This window comes from Salvelinus sp. IW2-2015, linkage group LG4q.1:29 (assembly GCF_002910315.2).
Source record: "Salvelinus sp. IW2-2015 linkage group LG4q.1:29, ASM291031v2, whole genome shotgun sequence".
Classification (NCBI taxonomy): Eukaryota; Metazoa; Chordata; class Actinopteri; order Salmoniformes; family Salmonidae; genus Salvelinus; species Salvelinus sp. IW2-2015.
Window position 1 is genome coordinate 77,371,151 of NC_036842.1, and position 18,551 is coordinate 77,389,701.

At 43.6% G+C, this 18,551-nt stretch overlaps 1 protein-coding gene across 6 annotated transcripts in view; it reads left to right on the top strand.

Annotated features, from left to right (window-relative positions):
• The first annotated feature begins 943 nt into the window (after nucleotides 1-943).
• The window catches only part of LOC111962578 (ras association domain-containing protein 8), a 43,140-nt gene continuing 25,532 nt past the window's right edge, over nucleotides 944-18,551 (top strand). For 2 of the 6 annotated variants that reach the window (XM_070443137.1, XM_070443135.1), the window contains exon 1: nucleotides 944-1,314. The gene's annotated coding sequence lies outside the window, so the exon portion shown is untranslated. Of the gene's footprint in view, nucleotides 1,315-6,816; nucleotides 7,351-14,706; nucleotides 14,852-14,902; nucleotides 15,253-18,551 lie in introns of those variants that run through there. The other 4 variants (XM_070443134.1, XM_070443132.1, XM_070443136.1 and 1 more) reach the window with 4 other exon arrangements.

Below are 18,551 nucleotides of genomic sequence, written 5' to 3' on the forward strand. Positions count from 1 at the left end.
TCATTAGTTGTATTTATTTGTTACTTTTTTTAACATGTATTTTTTACTTTAGTTTATTTAGTAAATTTTTCTTAACTCTATTTCTTAAAACGCATTGTTGGTTAAGGCTTATAAGAAGCACTTGCAACATTTCAAGGTAAGGTCTACCTGTTGTATTCGCCGCATATGACAAATAACATTTGATTTGAGATATAATCTTTGTAGGCCTACAAAATAGGTACATCTATTATAGGCCTAGTCATCACCCCTATGCCAAAGTATGAAATAGGGATATATATATATGGCTGGCTGACATACAAGCTAGCAAGGTGTTTTGAATTCCATTCTCTCTGTGGCACCATCCCTGGTCCACATGTAGCCAGGCCTATCTCAGGTGGGCAGCTGCACGAATCTTTGCTGTAACAATTTCAGTGCATGTTTTTCTATGCATTAAAAACATCTGAGATCAAGATAATGTTCATGGAAATAGCCAACAAGTCAATGCATGTACGTGTAGCTTAGCTTAGTGCTAGAGTAGTGATGTTAAGAGATGCTAGTTAGGGTTTACTCTTTGCAATGTATTTGGCCATAGATGCCAGATACCATTGGATTACACAAAGTTTATTACAACTTGCAACAATTTGATATCACAGACAACTCACTGAAGCATTGTACAACTTTCAGTTTGTCATTGTGAAAGAACTTAAAGTAACCTACATCGAACTGTCTTSCTGTCACCAAATAGCTCAACCTCTGTAAGTGTGTGCGGCTACACTGGCGGTAGAGGGGTCATGGCTAGAAGGGATCCAGCTTTTGTAAAATTAACGTAAATTAACGTCAAAAAAATGTTATGTAAGCTAACCCTAACCTTTCCCTAACCTTAAACTAATTATCCTAACCTGCTGCATAAATTATCCTAACCTGCTGCGAAAATTCAAATCTGACGTTGATTTGACAAAAGCTGGACCCCTTCGAGCCATAACCCGGGAGAAGGGCTGAACATGTTGATAGGACTCKTATAATGTTAAACGCATGAGGCAGGTACGATAAATAGCTCAAACGTTATGAGATCATCAAAATCAGGAAAAAACGTTTTTCTTACATGTCCGCCAAATCATTGGATACTGCCTCTTTAAGATGTCAATCAGACTGTTGTTTACAGTGGCGTGAGCAGGACTGATGCATATGCAGAATATTTGTAGAGAGTCGCTGACAGGGACAGTGGAGAGTAGATTCAACGGCACCATGCGCTCTATGGCAAAACAACTGGAGTAGAATACACCTGAAATAAGAAACGAGGACCTCTGTCGTTTTACACCGAATTGCTTTAAACCGGTAAGAGACAACATTGGTAAAACACCTTCACAAAAACATTCGTGTTAATCAGCTAATGTTAAGTTAGCCATGCTAGCCAACTTATTTCTCCCTCAGTGTGTGTGTTTGTTTTTGTTTGTGATAGCCTACTCGAATAGCCATAATGTATGAAAATCAAGAGGCACTTGCAAGCTATTTTAATCTTACATTAACATATTTGCATGAGTATGTAACTATCAGTTTGATATTTGTGTATTGAATGGGATGCATTCCATCACTATGATTTCCAAGTTGTACTAGCTCTAACAGGGTTCAAAGTKCAGGTGATTTATTTATGTCAGTCTGTGAACCCATCTGTAAACTGTAAAGAATGTTACCTTTGATTTTTATTTWAAAAAATGTACATTGAAATTATGATTTAGTGTGACATCTGTTAGGCCTAGGCCTAAGTGCTTGTTAGAGAGGTAAAGACATATAAAGTTAGTCTTAGAACTATTTATTAGTGCATGGTGTTTCTGATTTTGCCCATGAAAGAAATACTTTGCCATAGCAATGAGAGTGCCAGTTGTTGTACTGGTCTTCTGTGTGAAAACAGCTATCATTATTGTTGAGTGTCTAATAGAGAAGAATGTAGCCTAGGACAAGTTACATCCAGTATAAAAGCCAACTTCAATAGCTGGCTGTGGAATACTACCATTTAAGTATTTCAGCATTAGCTTCATTTAGTTGGCGCTCTGTTTGTGTCGTAGGCTTACAAGCAAAACGCCTATGTTGTAACAGAAAATGTAGTGCTCTGTTTGTATTTGTTGTGTTTGCTTAAGCTACATTTATTGTAACATGAAATGTGATCTCTTAAGACATACAGTTTATAGTATTTTGAGGACAGGAAGTAGTGTGTACTATGCTGTAATGCTCTGGCAGCATTGTTTGTTTGATTTGTGTGCAGTGTGATGCCTCCAGCATCACTAATGGCATTAGGATCCTCTCTGTTGTGCTCTCCGCCATTCTGCTCCTCCCCAACTCCTCATAAGGAGTGTAGGTAACAGTTTACTTCTGTAATCAAGAATATTGCCGTGCGAATTGAGCCATGTTTGTATCTTCCGTTTCTTTGGGAGCTGTACTTCTGTTTGGCCTAAACCCCAAAACACAATTTGATATGTTCATGGTGTATTTTCCCAATGAATTCCCTCCCTAAGTGTCTATTGGTTATTGTAATATTGTAGTAGTGAAACAAAATTGTGTCTGCCTCCTCCTTGTCCTCTTCCTCGTCCTCCCCTCTTCCTCCCTGAATCCCCCCAATACGTAATCATCTGTACAGCTGCTTCTCCATGGGAAAACAGATTGTGTACGCCGCTGGAGAAGCACTTTATATACCACACACACACACACACACACACACACACACACACACACACACACACACACACACACACACACACACACACACACACACACACACTCTCTCTCTCATCCTTAAACAATGTTAGCTGGGGTAGACAAAGTGCATTCCATTCATGGGCATGACCCCACACTGCGTACTCTCACATCAGTACACTCTCCAACTTCATGATGTCATTGTTGACCAGTCACACAGTAGGGGAAATATCCAAAGAAGGACTTCCTGTTCTCTTTGCCACAACTAGGCTACTCACTGGGTGCCTTTCAATTCACTCTCTTCCTCTGTCCCAGTCATAACAGTGTGAAGTGTTAGTGTACTTAGACCTGCCTGTATTCCTACCACAACCTTATCAGAGCTGTGACTCACATGTTCTCCACTGATTGAAAGGCCGATAAAACATAGCCAAACCACCTTCTGGTTCCTCCTGTCAGCTCCAGGTTATCTCTACTGTCAGTCAGTCACTGTGCTTTACGGGAACACAATATTTACAGAACGTGCTGCTCATTGATCACACACAATGCCTCATTGTTCCGTCTCTGATTACAATGATCTATGATTTTGAAATGGCTGATGTCATACTAGGATGTTATAAGGCTACTCTTGTTAGGCCACATTAGGCTCAATAAAATAATATGTCAGATCCATAGCTATTAGGCTATTTACCTTTACAATTCGATCTCGCCCCACAGAGAATGCTGTGAATGAACAAGACATAAACTTTTCTGATCCAGAAATCAAGCAACGATATTATTATCATGAATATATTAAATTAAATGTCAGTAGAAAAGCTATGAAAACAGAGGAAAATGTTGCGTTTGCTGCCCTTCCAGMTGTAGAGTTTGTAGCTTTAGTTGGCTCAGTGAGAAGACTTACCCAGCCTGCATAGCAACCATTTTTGTTAGGCCTAGTAACCAACGTTTTTGCATGAATGAAAGTACTGTATTTAGTTTTTTGGTCCTCAGATGGAAGGATTAAATAGTATGAATTCACTTATCAAAATTACATTACAGTTGAAGTCGGAAGTTTACATATACTTAGGTTTTCAACCACTCCATACATTTCTTGTTAACAAACTATCATTTTGGCAAGTCGGTTAGGACATCTACTTTGTGCATGACACAATTCTTTTTTCAAACAATTTTTTATAGAAGGATTATTTCACTTATAATTCACTGTATCACAATTCCAGTGGGTCAGAAGTTTACATACACTAAGTTGACTGTGCCTTTAAACAGATTGGACATTTCCAGAAAATGATGTCATGGCTTTAGAAGCTTCTGTTAGGCTAATTGACATAATTTGAGTCAATTGGAGGTGTACCTGTGGATGTATTTCAAGGTCTACCTTCAAACGCAGTGCCTCTTTGCTTGACATCATGGGAAAATCAAAAGAAATCAGCCAAGACCTCAGAAAAATAATTGTGGACCTCCACAAGTCTAGTTCATCCACAATTTTCAAAAGCCTGAAGGTACCACGTTAATCTGTACAAACAATAGTACGCAAGTATAAACACCATGGACCACAGCCTTCATACCACTCAGAAAGGAGACGCGTTCTGTCTCCTAGAGATGAACGTACTTTGTGGCGAAAAGTGCAAATCAATCCCAGAACAACAGCAAAGGACCTTGTGAAGCAGCTGGAGGAAACCGGGTACAAATGTATCTATACCACAGTAAAATGAGTCCTATATAGACAACCTGAAAGCCGCTCAGCAAGGAAGAAGCCACTCTCCAAAAAACCGCCATAAAAAAGGCAGATACGGTTTGCAACTGCACACGGGGACAAAGATCATACTTTTTGGAGAAATGTCCTCTGATCTGATGAAACAAAAATAAAACTGTTTGGCCATAATGACCATCGTTATGTTTGGAGGAGAAAGGGGGAGGCTTGCAAGCCGAAGAACCATCCCAACCGTGAAGCACGGGGGTGGCAGCATCATGTTGTGGGGGTGCTTTGCTGGCAGGAGGGACTGGTGCACTTCACAAAATAGATGGAATTCATGAGGAAAATTATGTTGAGTATATTGTAGCAAGAACTCAAGGCATCAGTCAGGAAGTTAAAGCTTGTTCGCAAATGGGTTTCCAAATGGACAATGAACCCAAGCATACTTACAAAGTTGTGACAAAATGGCTTAAGAACAACAAAGTCAATGTATTGGAGTGGCCATCACAAAGCCCTGACCTCAATCCTATAGAAACTTTGTGGACAGAACTGAAAAAGCGTGTGCGAGCAAGGAGCCTACAACCTGACTCAGTTACACCAGCTCTGTCAGGAGGAATGGGCCAAAATTCACCCAACTGATTGTGGGAAGCTTATGGAAGGCTACCGCGAACGTTTGACCAAGTTAAACAATTTAAAGGCAATGCTACCAAATGCTAATTGAGTGTATGTAAACTTCTGACCCACTGGGAATGTGATTGAATGAAGTAAAAGCTGAAATAAATCTTTCTCTCTACTATTATTCTGACATTTCACATTCTTAAAATAAAGTGGTGATCCTAACTGACCTAAGACAGGGCATTATTACTAGGATTAAATGTCAGGAATTGTGAAAAACTGAGTTTTTAAATGTATTTGGTTAAGGTGCATGTAAASTTCTTACTTCAACTGTATATATCTACCTCAATTACCTCGTACCCCTGCACATCGTCTTGGTACTGGTACCCTGTGTATGTAGCCAAGTTATGATTACTCATTGTGGATCTATTCCTCGTTATTCATTTTCTGTTCATTTTAAATTTCTCTCTCTGCATTGTTGGGAAGGGCCCATATGTAAGCATTTCACTGTTAGTCTACACCTGTTGTTTACAAAGCATGTGACGAATACAATTTTATTTTATTACAGTGCTATTAGGCTACACTGCAATAGCTCATTGATGGTTCATTTTGGGGATACATCTAATTTTGAAATAGACTAGGTGCTTTATCTATGCCTGCTGCTGTATCTGTGTTGCCTAAATATCCATGCTAGATTGAGATCCATGGAACAGCTATTACTAAAACCCTCATGCAGCAGCCAATACAGGRCTATTACAGAGCAGTTAATTCCTGTCAGAACTCCCCATTACCCACTTCAAATAAATCAATCCTAGCTGTTTAAACCTTTCTGTTCTGTCTGATGTGTACAGACACACACACACACACTAGGTTAATCAGCAATCCTGTGGTTAATCAGCAATCCTGTCATAGTGACTGTCACAGCAGGGAAATAGGGCCATTTTCACATGGTAAACGCTTTGGCTCGGGAGAAATAGAGCATTTACCGCTGAAGGAGGGTCATTTAGTGGGCTGAGGCTGTGTTGTGAAACTGATTGTGCTCAAGTGTTGCTGAAAAGGTGATGGATGTGTGAGTTCAAATATATAGCAATCTTCTCTGTTCAGTCCATCTGTTTCACACTCCCTAGGCCCTGCACATTAGCTTTTGGAAATCAGGGCTACTCTGTTTAACTTTTTGCGGAKTCTTCTCTAAAGTGTGCATGATCTCATTCTGGGCACAGCACTTTTCAGAAGTCAGTCACATTGCCTTCTGAAGTGCTAGTTTTGATCAAATKACATGGTACACCAGCCACCTGTGACAGTGTTATCATCAGCAGACCAGTCGACAGCACCAGAATGGTGACGTGTCAACAACCGATATAATGKGAAGTTCAGCTGTTTCAGAACATGGGACCAACTGAAACTGTAGCACTTAACATCCGGCTCACACAGTGGTGTACAGAGAGCATTGATCCTCTCAGCCGTGGGAAATACAGGGAGGATATGAGTCTCTTATCCTTAACCACTGATACAGGGTCAGAGATTTTCCCATCCTCCTAATAGTTAGGACTAAGTTTAGGATCCCCTGGGTAGGGTATGATGGCCCTAGATCTGTGGTTAAGGGCAACTTGTACCTCAAGCACAGTGGGGCTGTTGGGAGGTCAAAGGGCGCGATGGCAGGCGGGGGGTTCAAGTTGAGCTGGACTAGAATCCCCATCCCGAGCAGAGATGAGGAGGACAATGGAGAAAGGACAGGCTCTGGTCTGGTGGCCTCTTCACTGCCTGGCCCCTTTTGTCACTCACTGGCTTCCATTTTATCCCCCCTTCTTTCTCTCTGTTTCACTCTCTCAGTTTTTTGTTGTTGGTCATTCTGTCTCTCTTGTCTTTCCCTTTTTTAATTCTTACTTCCTTATTTTCTCTTTTTGTTTCTCCCTCCGTCTCTCGCTCTGTTTTTTCTGCTGAGGGAATGGCAGTCCTGCAGTCGTGACWTTTTTGTCTCAACACAATCGCCGGTGTTTGTCATTRGTCGATTTCTTTGAAAGAGCATTGGTCTCCAGGGCGACAGAGAATGGCGGCACCATTTCACTTTTCTCGCCTTCCCCACTCCTCCCCTCCATCGCGTTGAGTGTGTGGGGCTGTCATTCACTCTACTGGATCAGGTAGCAGTGTAACACATGCACGCTTTCACAGTGACTGGGCTGTTTCTCTCTTCATCTTGCTATTCTTTCACAGTGACTGGGCTGTTTCTCTCTTCATCTTGCTTCTTCTTTCACAGTGACTGGGCTGTTTCTCTCTTCATCTTGCTCTTCTTTCACAGTGACTGGGCTGTTTCTCTCTTCATCTTGCTCTTCTTTCACAGCACCACAGAGATCCAGACAGACGGTTGGATTCTACTAAAGAAGGCGAGTAGTTTTGGGGCTTTTGTTCCCTGTTTTGGAAGTTTGCTTTGTGTCTTTTTCTGTTGGCTGTCTTTGTCAAACTGTTGTTTTCAGAGGGTTTGAATTGAAGTAAATAGTAATAGTCGTTTATGTCGTTCTAATTTCTAAGGCAGATTCGAACAAAAATCAACTGATGAATTTCGGATTCATTTGACAATTTAACGTTCTTTCTGTTCGCTTCTGTGTCATTCACACTGTCAGTTTTACGACAACTGACTGATGGAAAATAATGTTATCGATATCTATTAAAGACATTACTCTGGTAACGACAAGAGCAGAGCAATCAGTATATGTCTAAAGGTGAATGCAGGTCTAACACTGAACTGGCACACACTTGTCTTCATGTCAGCTGAGGGTCAATTCTTCAAAGCTCCTGTCAGACCATATTTTATGAGTCRGAGATCTTTTGTTGATATTGTTGTACACCGCTGATGATGAATTAAGATGAGCGTAGGATTGCTTTTCTGTCTAGATTGGTGGTGGAGAGCCTTCCATGGGAAATGAAATGAACAGTCATTTTGTGTAAAGCTGCATTAGCCTTAAACATGGAACTTACAGTAGTCTTAATTTCAGTAAAAGTATGGAAAGAATTTTTATTGAAACTGTTGGCATGACAGTTGTGTCTGGTCTCAAGATGTGTGTCCTTAGTTAAACACCATTGGGTCGTGTAGTAGAAAAGGACCATAATATCTTGAGACTCCACAGCTGTGAGCTCTGTTTTTCTGGCTTTGTCCCAACACTGACGCACTCTTTGGGCTGTGTCTATGAATTAGGCCACTTTGTCACATTCTGACATGGCATCCGTCTTCAAGTGTTGTCCTCTTTCGACTGCCCTGCTCCGGTTCCACCAACCACGTGGCTTGCCCTGTGTTTGGTAACCATGGCAATGCCAGAAGCAGCGCTCTCGGCCACTCCCACAGGTGCACTATTGTCTTGTCTGTCTGATGGCCGGAGGATCTCCTGTTACACACACACACACACACACACACACAGTCAGGAGACACCTGTCGTGTGTGAGAGGTTATCTCTCATACTCAGAGCTGGGTTGCTGAGAAGAGAGCTTGTATTACTTGCCTGTCGTGTGACAAAAGGATGTATGGGAAGGCTAATATACGTGAGGCAGACTGGCTGGACTCAGTGAGTCATTTTATATCTACTCAGGGTTTGAAGTGTGTTTGTATGAATCTCCCAAAAAGTAAGTGTGTGTGTGTGTGTGTGTGTGCTCACAGGAAGCTGTGGTGGAGTGTGTCATGGCTTTATCTGTAGACATTAATACTTGGCTGATGTAATCAAGAGGAAACGGGGACTGGGGCTGCGTTGTTGCTGCATGCTGCTATGTATGATGTCACTGCTTGCTGACCCAACAATCCTCACATTCCTACTGGTGATGTTATGCAAAGCAGGCTGGGCATGTGTTGGCTGCTGTGGGGGAGAGACAGAGGACCCTATGACCCTTCTATTAATTAKTAATCAGACACTCATGCACACACACAAGCGCGCACAGTCATTTATTCACACACACACATGTCCACTAGAACACACTCAAGCTCCAACTACCACTAGACAGTAATTCTACTTTCAGATGTCTTGTCCTAGGTTATATTCAACCAGGGTTCCTGGAAATTCTCCTGGCTACTAGATAGTCTTTATGCCAGGTTTTGATGAACCCTTTTACATTAGTACTCTAGATTATGAGACATATATTGTGAGGATGATATCTGTAAAAGAGATGTGTACTAGAACAATGCAAGTCCATTATGTGAGAGGAGTAGTGTCAYATTCCCCAGGCAGGCTGATGTGTGCAGGGGAGGGAAAGGGGAAGGTACACTGACTCACCMWGCCACCCCACTRSACACACAGCAAGATGAATCCTTTGATCCACGGAAGGGAAAGAGAAGTGGAGTGAAAGCYATTGGGRCTTATTGTTCTAACAGGTGTTTGTATAGCCCTTTCTTTCCCCAGACATCAGACAGAGGAGAAAATGAAAAGAAAGAGAGATTGACACAGACAGAGAGAGAGAGRCCGGTAAAGGGAGAACCAGACAGAGACAGGGCGTCAGTGCCTACATTAGGGCGCCTCACACTCTGTCCCTTGTTTACCCCAGACCTCTGACCTCTAATCACCTGACTGGTCCATTCTCCCTAACTGGCACTTCCTGCCTTTTATCATCATCATCAACCCCACCCTCCAGACCCTCTCTCCCTCCTACAGTCTCTCTTTACCTTTCTGTCTCTCTCTCCTTCTCTTTGTTTCTTTGATTGTTTCTGCCTAGTCTGTTTGTCACTCTCTAGCTCTCTCTAGCTCCTCTCTCTCTAGCTCGCTCTAGCTCCTCGCTCTTTCTAGCTCTAGCTCCTCTCTCTAGCGCTCACTCTAACTCTCTCGTAGTCACTAGCTCTAGCTCCTTCTTCTGCCTCTAGGCTCCGATTCGCGCTCGTAATAGCTGCTAGCTCCTCCTACAGCTCCTGCTTCTAGCGCTCACTCTAGCTCTCTCTAGCTCTCTAGCTCCTCATCTCTCGCTATGCTCTCTCTCGCTCTATGTCTCTGTCTTAGCTCTCTCTCTCTAGCTCTCCTCGTCTAGTTCCTCTCGCCTCTAGCTCTCTCTCTCTAGCTTTAGCTCTCTCACTCACTCTCTTAGCTCTCAACTCCTCTACTCTCTTTTCTCTGCTTAGCTCGCTTAGCTCCTCTCTAGCTCGCTCTAGCTCTGCACTCTCTCTACTCTCACTCTCTCTAGCTCTCACTTCTCTCTACTTCTCTCTAGTCTCTCTCGTCTAGCTCTTCTTAGCTCGCTCTAGTCCTCTCTAGCTCGCTCTACCTCCTCACTCTCTCTCTCTCTCTCTCTAGCTCTCTCTCGGCTCTGGCTCCTCTCTAGCTCGTCAGCTCCTCTGCTCGCTCTAGCTCTCTTAGCTCTCGCTTCTAGCTCTCTCTCTCTCTCTCTCTAGCTCTTCTCTCTATCTGCTCTCTCTCTCTCTACTCTCTCTCGCTCTAACTCTCTCTCTCTCTAGCTCTCTCTCGCTCTAGCTCTCTCTCGCTCTAGCTCTCTCTCTCTCTCTCTGATAATCTCTGCCATCTTCTGTTTATTCCATCGTGAATTTCTTCTCTCCATTACTTGCTTGTCTGTCTCTGTCTCTCTTCGCTTCTCTCTCTCTTCTCTGTCTGTCTGTCTGTGTCTGTCTGTCTGTCTGTTTTGTCTGTTGTCTGTCTGTCTGTCTGTCTGTCTGTCTGTCTGTTGTCTGTCTGTCTGTGTCTGTCTTGTCTGTCTGTCTGTCTGTCTGTCTGTCTGTCCTGTCTGTCTGTCTGTCTGTCTGTCTGTCTGGTGTCTCTCTCTCTATCTGAGTCCTGGCTGGCGGTGTGTTTGTTCACAAGTGTGAGACCAGTGTGTGGCGAGGCGGTATCCCACACACTCCCACCACCAGAACTCCCAGAATGGAGAGGATCTGAGGGTTGGGGCTTGGGGTCAGTGTGTGATGTGAGCATACTGTTGACTTAAACCCTGACTGGCTTTTGTGTTCCACACTGAGGGGCTCCATGCATGACTGAGGGAGACGGAGCCCTTCCCTGGCTGTGGGTTGACACTGGTCTAGACTGGATGACAGCAGAGGAAGAGATATAGGCTATCACGTTTGCTTCTCTCTTTCGTATTGTTGAACTGGTATGAACTGTTTTCATGCACAGACAAGACAATGGCCTGTTGTAGTAGTACAGATGAAATGAGGTGAGATTACGATGATTTCCAAATGAGATCATAAAGATAGACTTATATTATTCCTTGACTGTGACAAGTATCATGGCAGAAAACAAAGGCTTTGTTTCTAACTTCTGCGGGGTGTGCTATATTTAAGAGTAAACCATACAATGAYCTAAGCCATCCAGACTTTCTCTATCTTCATGATACACAGAGCAGAGCTACAATAGCAGGAGCAATAGTTCGACGCTGACCATAATGATATGGCTATGTTATACTTAGCTCTGCTAGGAACAAACAAAGTATTACTATTGCCTTGGTCTGGCTTACCCTGACCACAGCCTATGCCAACAAAAGTTCAGAACTCAGTGTGTTGTTGCAAACATGAGAGCAGTGCAGGCTGGGACATATTCAATTAGACAAGCAATGAAGCCAAATGTTTAGAAACTTATTGGACTGTAGTCACTTCTTCGTTTCAAAGTGTTTTCTCCTATTGGATCCTGTTGAACACAACGCTGTATTTTGCCTTCTGTATGTTTTAACCTCTCTGTCTGTCTGTCTGTGTCTGGCTGTCTGTGTCTGGCTGTCTGTCTGTCTGTCTGTCCGTCCTTTCCCCACCTGTTGAAGGAGGTTTTCTGGGAAACAGTAGAACAAGAGAGGGAGGTCTCATCTCTGAAGAGGGGGAGGGGAGACGGTTGAGCCTTAGACTTAATGCTATTCAAGCCTGATGCAGAACAGTCAACAAGAAAGAACTTATCGGCTGCATGAGTCCCCCTGAGCCCACCTCCCTCCACAGGACCTATTGAAGAAGTGCCAGGAAAGAGAGGTCTATTTATCTTCCTCCTTCCTCAGATACTGACATCTTCCTGCCTTTTCTGCCCTGATCTACTGTTGGCTTATTGCTCTCTGGACAGATTTATGTGTGTCCTTAGTAAAGGTATTAAGTTATTATGGGCTCTGATTGAGGCCAGCGGAAGGGTGATCCAGGTTGTGGGTTTGGGAATGCTCTCAGTCTTTAGTGTCCTGGGACTGAACATTGAGCGGGAGGAAACGGGGCTGTATTGGGTTTGACTGCAAAGATGATGAASCTTTTTAGACCTTATCTGTTCTTTCTTTGCCTTCTTTCTTTTTGCTTGATGCAAACTGGAGGRGGGGTTGACTGTGTTATAGAAAAGTAAGGTTTAGGGGGGTGATGGAGGGAGGGAGGTGAACCAGAATCAGGGTTTACAGGAGACATGGCGATTCTYCTTTAATCCCAGAAAGCAGCCATTCAACTTGCCATTGACCAGCTTTTCAAGCTTAATAATGCCAAAATATATTTGATAMTTATCAAATAATGTTTTTGTTGAGCAACTATTGTCATTTCTGCCGTCATGGCTGATACGTACTTCCAAAAAAAGGTCAAAATAAAAAGTTACATGCAACTGAAAAAAATCCTTGTCTGGAAAGAATCTAAGTATTGTTTTTGACCAAGTGTGCCAAATCCACCTCTTTTGCTCCTGCAATATTAGTAATGGATTTGAAATACACACAAATAAAGCCTATCTAGAAATATACAATCACTGTAAAATTGTACCCTATATTGTCTACTTAATCTACTTACATGAAATATTATTGCATTCCGTGTAGCATTTGTGAAACAACAGATTGATATGACGTTCATACACTATTGTAGGTGGTAAAATCAATGACCTTTCCAGCCAACCTGTGCTTGGCAGTAATTCCAATTTCATTGGAGGTGGATTTGGTGCATGCGCAYTTGGTAAAAAAAACAGATTCTTTCCAGACAATAAATGTTTTTGGTTGCATGTAACTTTTTATTTAAAAATAAATAAATAMATTTGGAAGTACGCACTGACTGTAACGACAGTAATGCTAGTTGCTCAGTGAAACTCAATTTTTTGGWAAGTACAGAACGTATTTTGACATTAAGCTTGAAAAGCTGGTGAAAGGCAAGTTGAATGGCTGCTTTCTGGGCTTGAAGGAGAATTGCCATATGTCTCCTGTAAACCCWKATTCTGGTTCAGGAGRGAGGTACCCTCAGGAATGCCTGGAAGGGGACCGTGAAATCTCAAAGCCTTCAGATTAATCCTTACATCACATCTAACTCACCTTGCCCTCAGCTCTCATTGGCTCTGTTTGACTTTTGGGATTTACCAGCTAAGTAGTTCCTAATCGTAGGGAAAAAGACTGACTTCTCGATATTGCCCTTTTAAAACTTTACTTCCCTCTGGCACCTTCTGCTTTTCTCACCCAGGTCATCAGCAACGGAACCTCGAGGGTTCTCTCCCTTCACTGTAGTTCCAGTCAGAAGTGGAVTACTGTGTGTGTGTGAGAGAGTATTACTGGATCTGTTGTGGATCTGACCTCTTAAATGTGTCAAGCTTGTGTCCGTGGACAGAAGTGTCAGATGTGAGCAAACTCTGAGGGGTCCATAGTTCAGGCTGAAGTAAAAAGCGAAGCCTGGTTTATATGGTTTCATTAAGTTTGGGGGACATATATGGGTTATTGCAAGACAAAATAGCCCCATTATTTAACATTTTAGTCTCAATGMGTCTGTTTGTGAATGTGTTTAGTTAAAGACTGTTATGAATCATGTCAGTTCAGTCTTGGTAAATTAGACTAATGCTCAGGTTGTGTGTATGATTTTTAGTGTGTTTACACTAAAGGCCATAGGATGTCCTGCCGTGACAATACCAACACAACATCTATTTGGCCTGGCACGGCTCCAAATACAGCCTTAATAGCTTAGCAGGAACCACACACACGCATCTGATTGTTTTGAGGGGTTTCCCTGTTTCTTTGTGAAACAGACTAGGCTATATCCAAGAGAGGGCCTGCTGTCTATTTGAAGGGCCTGCTTTACTGGGATCCTCCTGAGTATCAGTGACCAGCCCTGGGGTTTTGGGTTGGGGAGACGGGAGAGGCAGAGGGAATCATGTAGTATGGGAGCGCAAGAGAGATGGAAGGAGAGCGAGAAGGAGAGAGAGAGAGAGAGAGAGAGAGTGAGAAAGGGATGAAGAGAGAGAGAGGTGTTAATGGAAAACAGGCCTCAGCTCCTGCTGTGATGCTCCCACACACAACCATTGRTAATGCTAGGCTCTCTGGTGTGTGYGTGYGTGCGTGCGAGATATTCTGCGCTTATTCCAGGAACAGAAACGGCAAAGTTTGAATTTGGGCCTGAGTGTGCATTAGTCAATGTGCACGAATGATCAGTGTGTGTTCTGTGTTTGTCCTATTTCCCTGTTGTGACAAGATTGGTGATTAACCATTGTGTGTGTGTGTGTGTGTCAGAGGAGGCTGGTGGGAGGAAGGGCACATTGTAATGGCTRGAATGGAATCAATGGTATGGTACCAATTATATGAAAACAACGTGTTTGACTCCTTTCCATTAATTCCARCCATTACAATGAGCCCGTCCTCCTATAGCTCCTCCCACCAGCCTCTGGTGTTTCTCTGTAGCTGGTGTGGATATTGAGACCGTTGATTCCAGCAAATGAYACTGAGTGTGTTACTGAGAATGAACGAGGTAGGGGGAGAGGGAGAGAATACTCTTCTACTCCCAGTACCTGGGGAGGGGGAGGGGGATGCCCTGTCAGCAGCGTGTGTCAGGGCGGGGTGAAAGGGGAGCGACTGGGAGGGTGTGTTTCTGTATGTCAGAAAGGGAAGGGTGAAGAGGGAGGGGTAGAGAGAAGGAGAGTTCAGCAGTCACTCAGATCTTCCTGAAGCAGCCATTGAACGAGTGACGGAGAGAAAGAGAGAAAGAGGGGAGGGGGATGCCCTGTCAGCAGCGTGTGTCAGGGCGGGGTGAAAGGGGAGCGACTGGGAGGGTGTGTTTCTGTATGTCAGAAAGGGAAGGGTGAAGAGGGAGGGGTAGAGAGAAGGAGAGTTCAGCAGTCACTCAGATCTTCCTGAAGCAGCCATTGAACGAGTGACGGAGAGAAAGAGAGAAAGGAAGAATGAGAGAAACAGATGAGTAGCAACAGACCGATCTGTTTAATCCCCAGCCACCTTGTCTGACTCGGACCCCAGCTGGACTTTACACACTCACTCACTCCTGCGCTGGGACTACACTTCCTGATCCCTCTCTCCAGAGCCCGGAGGCGCGAGTGGAATCTACCCGAGAGAAGGAGAGAGAGAGAGAGAGAGAGAGAGAGCTGTTAAGGAAGACATTTCCACACCTGGTGAGTGTGGCATATGTTGCTCTGGGAAAAAGTGTGTGTGTGTTTCTCTGAGTGAGTGTGGGTTTGTGTGAGGGACTTTATATGAGTTTGTGTTCAATGTCCCTGACCAGGCTACTGTGTCTTTAAATGTATCTGTTGCTGCTAGGCCCCCTCTGTGGCACAACTCAAACCTGTTAGGGGGAAACTGTCTGCCTGACCTGTGTGTGTGTGTGTGTGTTTCTGCATGAATGTGTGTGTGACAAGGCATGATAAGGCCATGGGTATCTCTTCCACAGCCTGCACGTCAGCTCTTTTTACTTTCGCAGATTAAAGATTCATTTTTGGAGGGCACGCGCAGAGTTCACTCACTGCCTATACAAAGCTTATTTAACTGTTAGCGTGCTACACATTCTAAAATATTAACTTATTATCCTAACCTGTTTGTGTGTGTTTTTAGAGTCTGTAGTTGTTGTTCAACCATGTGGATTGATTAGGGAGCCCGAGATTTTATTGTCTGGCGTACTCTGAGAGTAAATAGCCATACTTCATGTGTCGTGTGTGTGTGTGTGTGTGTGTACATGTAAGTGTGTGAGATGGTTGCGGAGGGAGGGACGTAAATGTATTTAAACTCAAGCACATTTTCAACCAACTGTCTCCTCAGTCAGTAGATTTTTTTTGTTTTTGACATTTAGAGAAAGTTTGTGACAATTGAAAATAGATGTGATAATTGAAAATAGACTACTGCGGTGTGTTTCCAGCTGGATGTAATGATGTCAGACCCCCAAACAAGAAACCATGGTGTCTAAATTAAAATGAAGTGGTAGAAGTGTTTCCATKAACCATTTAGACAAACTGTGTATTAATAAATTGGCAACAGCCAGTATGCCCTCCCTCCTATAGGTTTCATGTCTCAGAAAGAATTGACTAATATTTGTGTGTGCACACACACACACACACACACGCACACACACCTACAGTATGGTTCATTTCCCATTACATTGGGCTGGGTGGAGCGTACTCTGAGGGATGGCTGTGTTCACTGCGATGTTATATTTAATGGCCTTTTTACTGCTTCACTACACCTGGAAAAGCATGGCCCCTTTTCTCCTCCTCTGTTATGAAGAGTGTGTGTGTGTGTGCATGCGTGTGTGTGTCTAGCTGTAAATTCATGTAATGTAGTCTTGCTGAGCGCAGTTAGTTCATTCTAACTGATGATGTGGGTGTATAAAGTGACTGTCCTCATGCTGTGAAGTGGCTCTGCCTGTCATTGGTTACCTACTGCAGGTGGTCTCAAAGCAACAGTATGTGAATGTTTTCATGAGGAAAAGTATTACTTGTTTCTTGTCTAGGTGTGTTAGAGAGAGTGAATGTGTGTGTAATGTGATGGACAGACAAACAGTGTGTGATCTATCAGGAAGGAGAGTGCACTGCGTGATTTAAAGATCGATCCAGTGCTGTTCTCCTCACTGGCACTCTTCTACCTCTCTCTCACAGACAGACACTCAGACACCTGTATATTTCATTATTCTAATCTCTGTCTCTGTTTCTCACTCAGTCACTCAGTCACTCACTCACTCACTCACTCACTCACACTCTCTCTCACACTCTCTCACACAAATGTTCACCCAGGCCCTAACTGGGTGGCAGGAACCAATAGCTTCCGGTCTGTTTGTTTCTGGAGGAAAATGTTTGATACCAATTGCTGCATGTTTGCCTTCGGTCAACCAGTTAGAGAGAAGTTCTAMTGGAAAGTCCCTGGCAGTTTGGCTGTGGTCATTTAGTACGGCAGTGAAAGATAACCTTCTGGGCCCTCTGAAAACCTCTAGATCAGAGGTCAGACCAAACTCCCTCACTGTCAGACTACATCCTGATAACCCACACACCTCAGGATTTGTTGCTACTGACAACAAAGTCTACCTGAGTGACGGTGATTTATGCTTTCCACTGCACTGTCAGCTTCACCCCTGGCTCTGTCTGTTTCTTACTGCTTCACCTCTTTCATTCTGACCTGTTTGTGTGTGTTCTGTCAAACCTGCTTGGCCTCAGACTTCTAGGTTGATCTATATGATCCTGACCTGTTAGAGTTGACAGTGTTGCCAAGCCTCCGGACACCTGTGGACGTGGAGGCGAGGGGCAATGTGTGTGTGTGTGGGTGCGTGTAATGAGATTTATCTTGACGCAGCCTGTCTTGTGACCGTGGCAATGCAAATATCCCACAATCCCCTGGGAGAGTCGTGTGATGCCATACGTAGACATGGCAATGGGGTGTTGTGTTTGAGGAGCCATGTTGACTCACAGCATCTTACAAAACCATAAATAAGGCCGGTCTCTCTGCCAGGGGAGGGCCTGAATACACACACGTACATACATACATACACACACAGGGGCCTGAGAGAGGGGCTTTTGGCACCAAGCAGAAGGCAAGCTGTGAAGGTTTCTAAATCTATGACTAAGGGAGTAGAGGCAGGTGTTCTTGACAGTGACTTGCCTCCAATCAGAGTTGGAAGACGTTGCTTTAAACTGAGATCTATTATCTGTGAACATCATAGAAGTATGTCAAAGTTGCCTCCAAGAACAGGTAATAGAAGTGAAAAGCTCAAATCTAACTTCTTCAGCCCTCTCAAGATTGACCATTAGGAGGGATACTAGGTCAAAACGGACTGAAAAATCAGCACCTAGGGACATTTTCTCATCCTATAGTAGTACATGGTAACATCCAGGGCAGCCTCYGTCCACTGATACACACAGACATAGTCAGACTGGTTGGCATTCCTCAGGTTAGGGACTGTGCACTTTCAACACAGTCTCAGCACACTCTGGTGCTTCACTTTCACAGCTCAGGATCTTCCATGGGTGAAGAAGACTTGTTGTCACTTTGAACAGTGTTCTATTTGGTTCTTAGAGCTGTATGTAAACCCCTATGCTCACCACAATGTGATGCAAAGATCTCCCTGTCATGGAGATTAATGGATAAGGCCCTGTTCTCAGTGTCTTGACTCATCCCTTTGTTTAGTTAGGGCGCTTGTTTTACATTGGCCTTTTCCCACTGACATATGTTCTCTTGACTTGCTCAGTAGACTCTCCATGTTGCTCTGTGGACTGGTTGTACCACCATAAACACACTGWTAGGAGAGTTTCTCTTTGAAATATTGAAATGTGTCTGAGCTGTGTGTGATAAAGAACATCCTGAATGGATACCAGCCACTAGAGGTCTTCACGGATACTGTACCCAAATACCCGATCTGGGACCCAGAATTCGAAATAATGTCAAGGATGTGGGTTGGATCTGATATGATTGTCACAGGTCTCGGGTAGAGGTC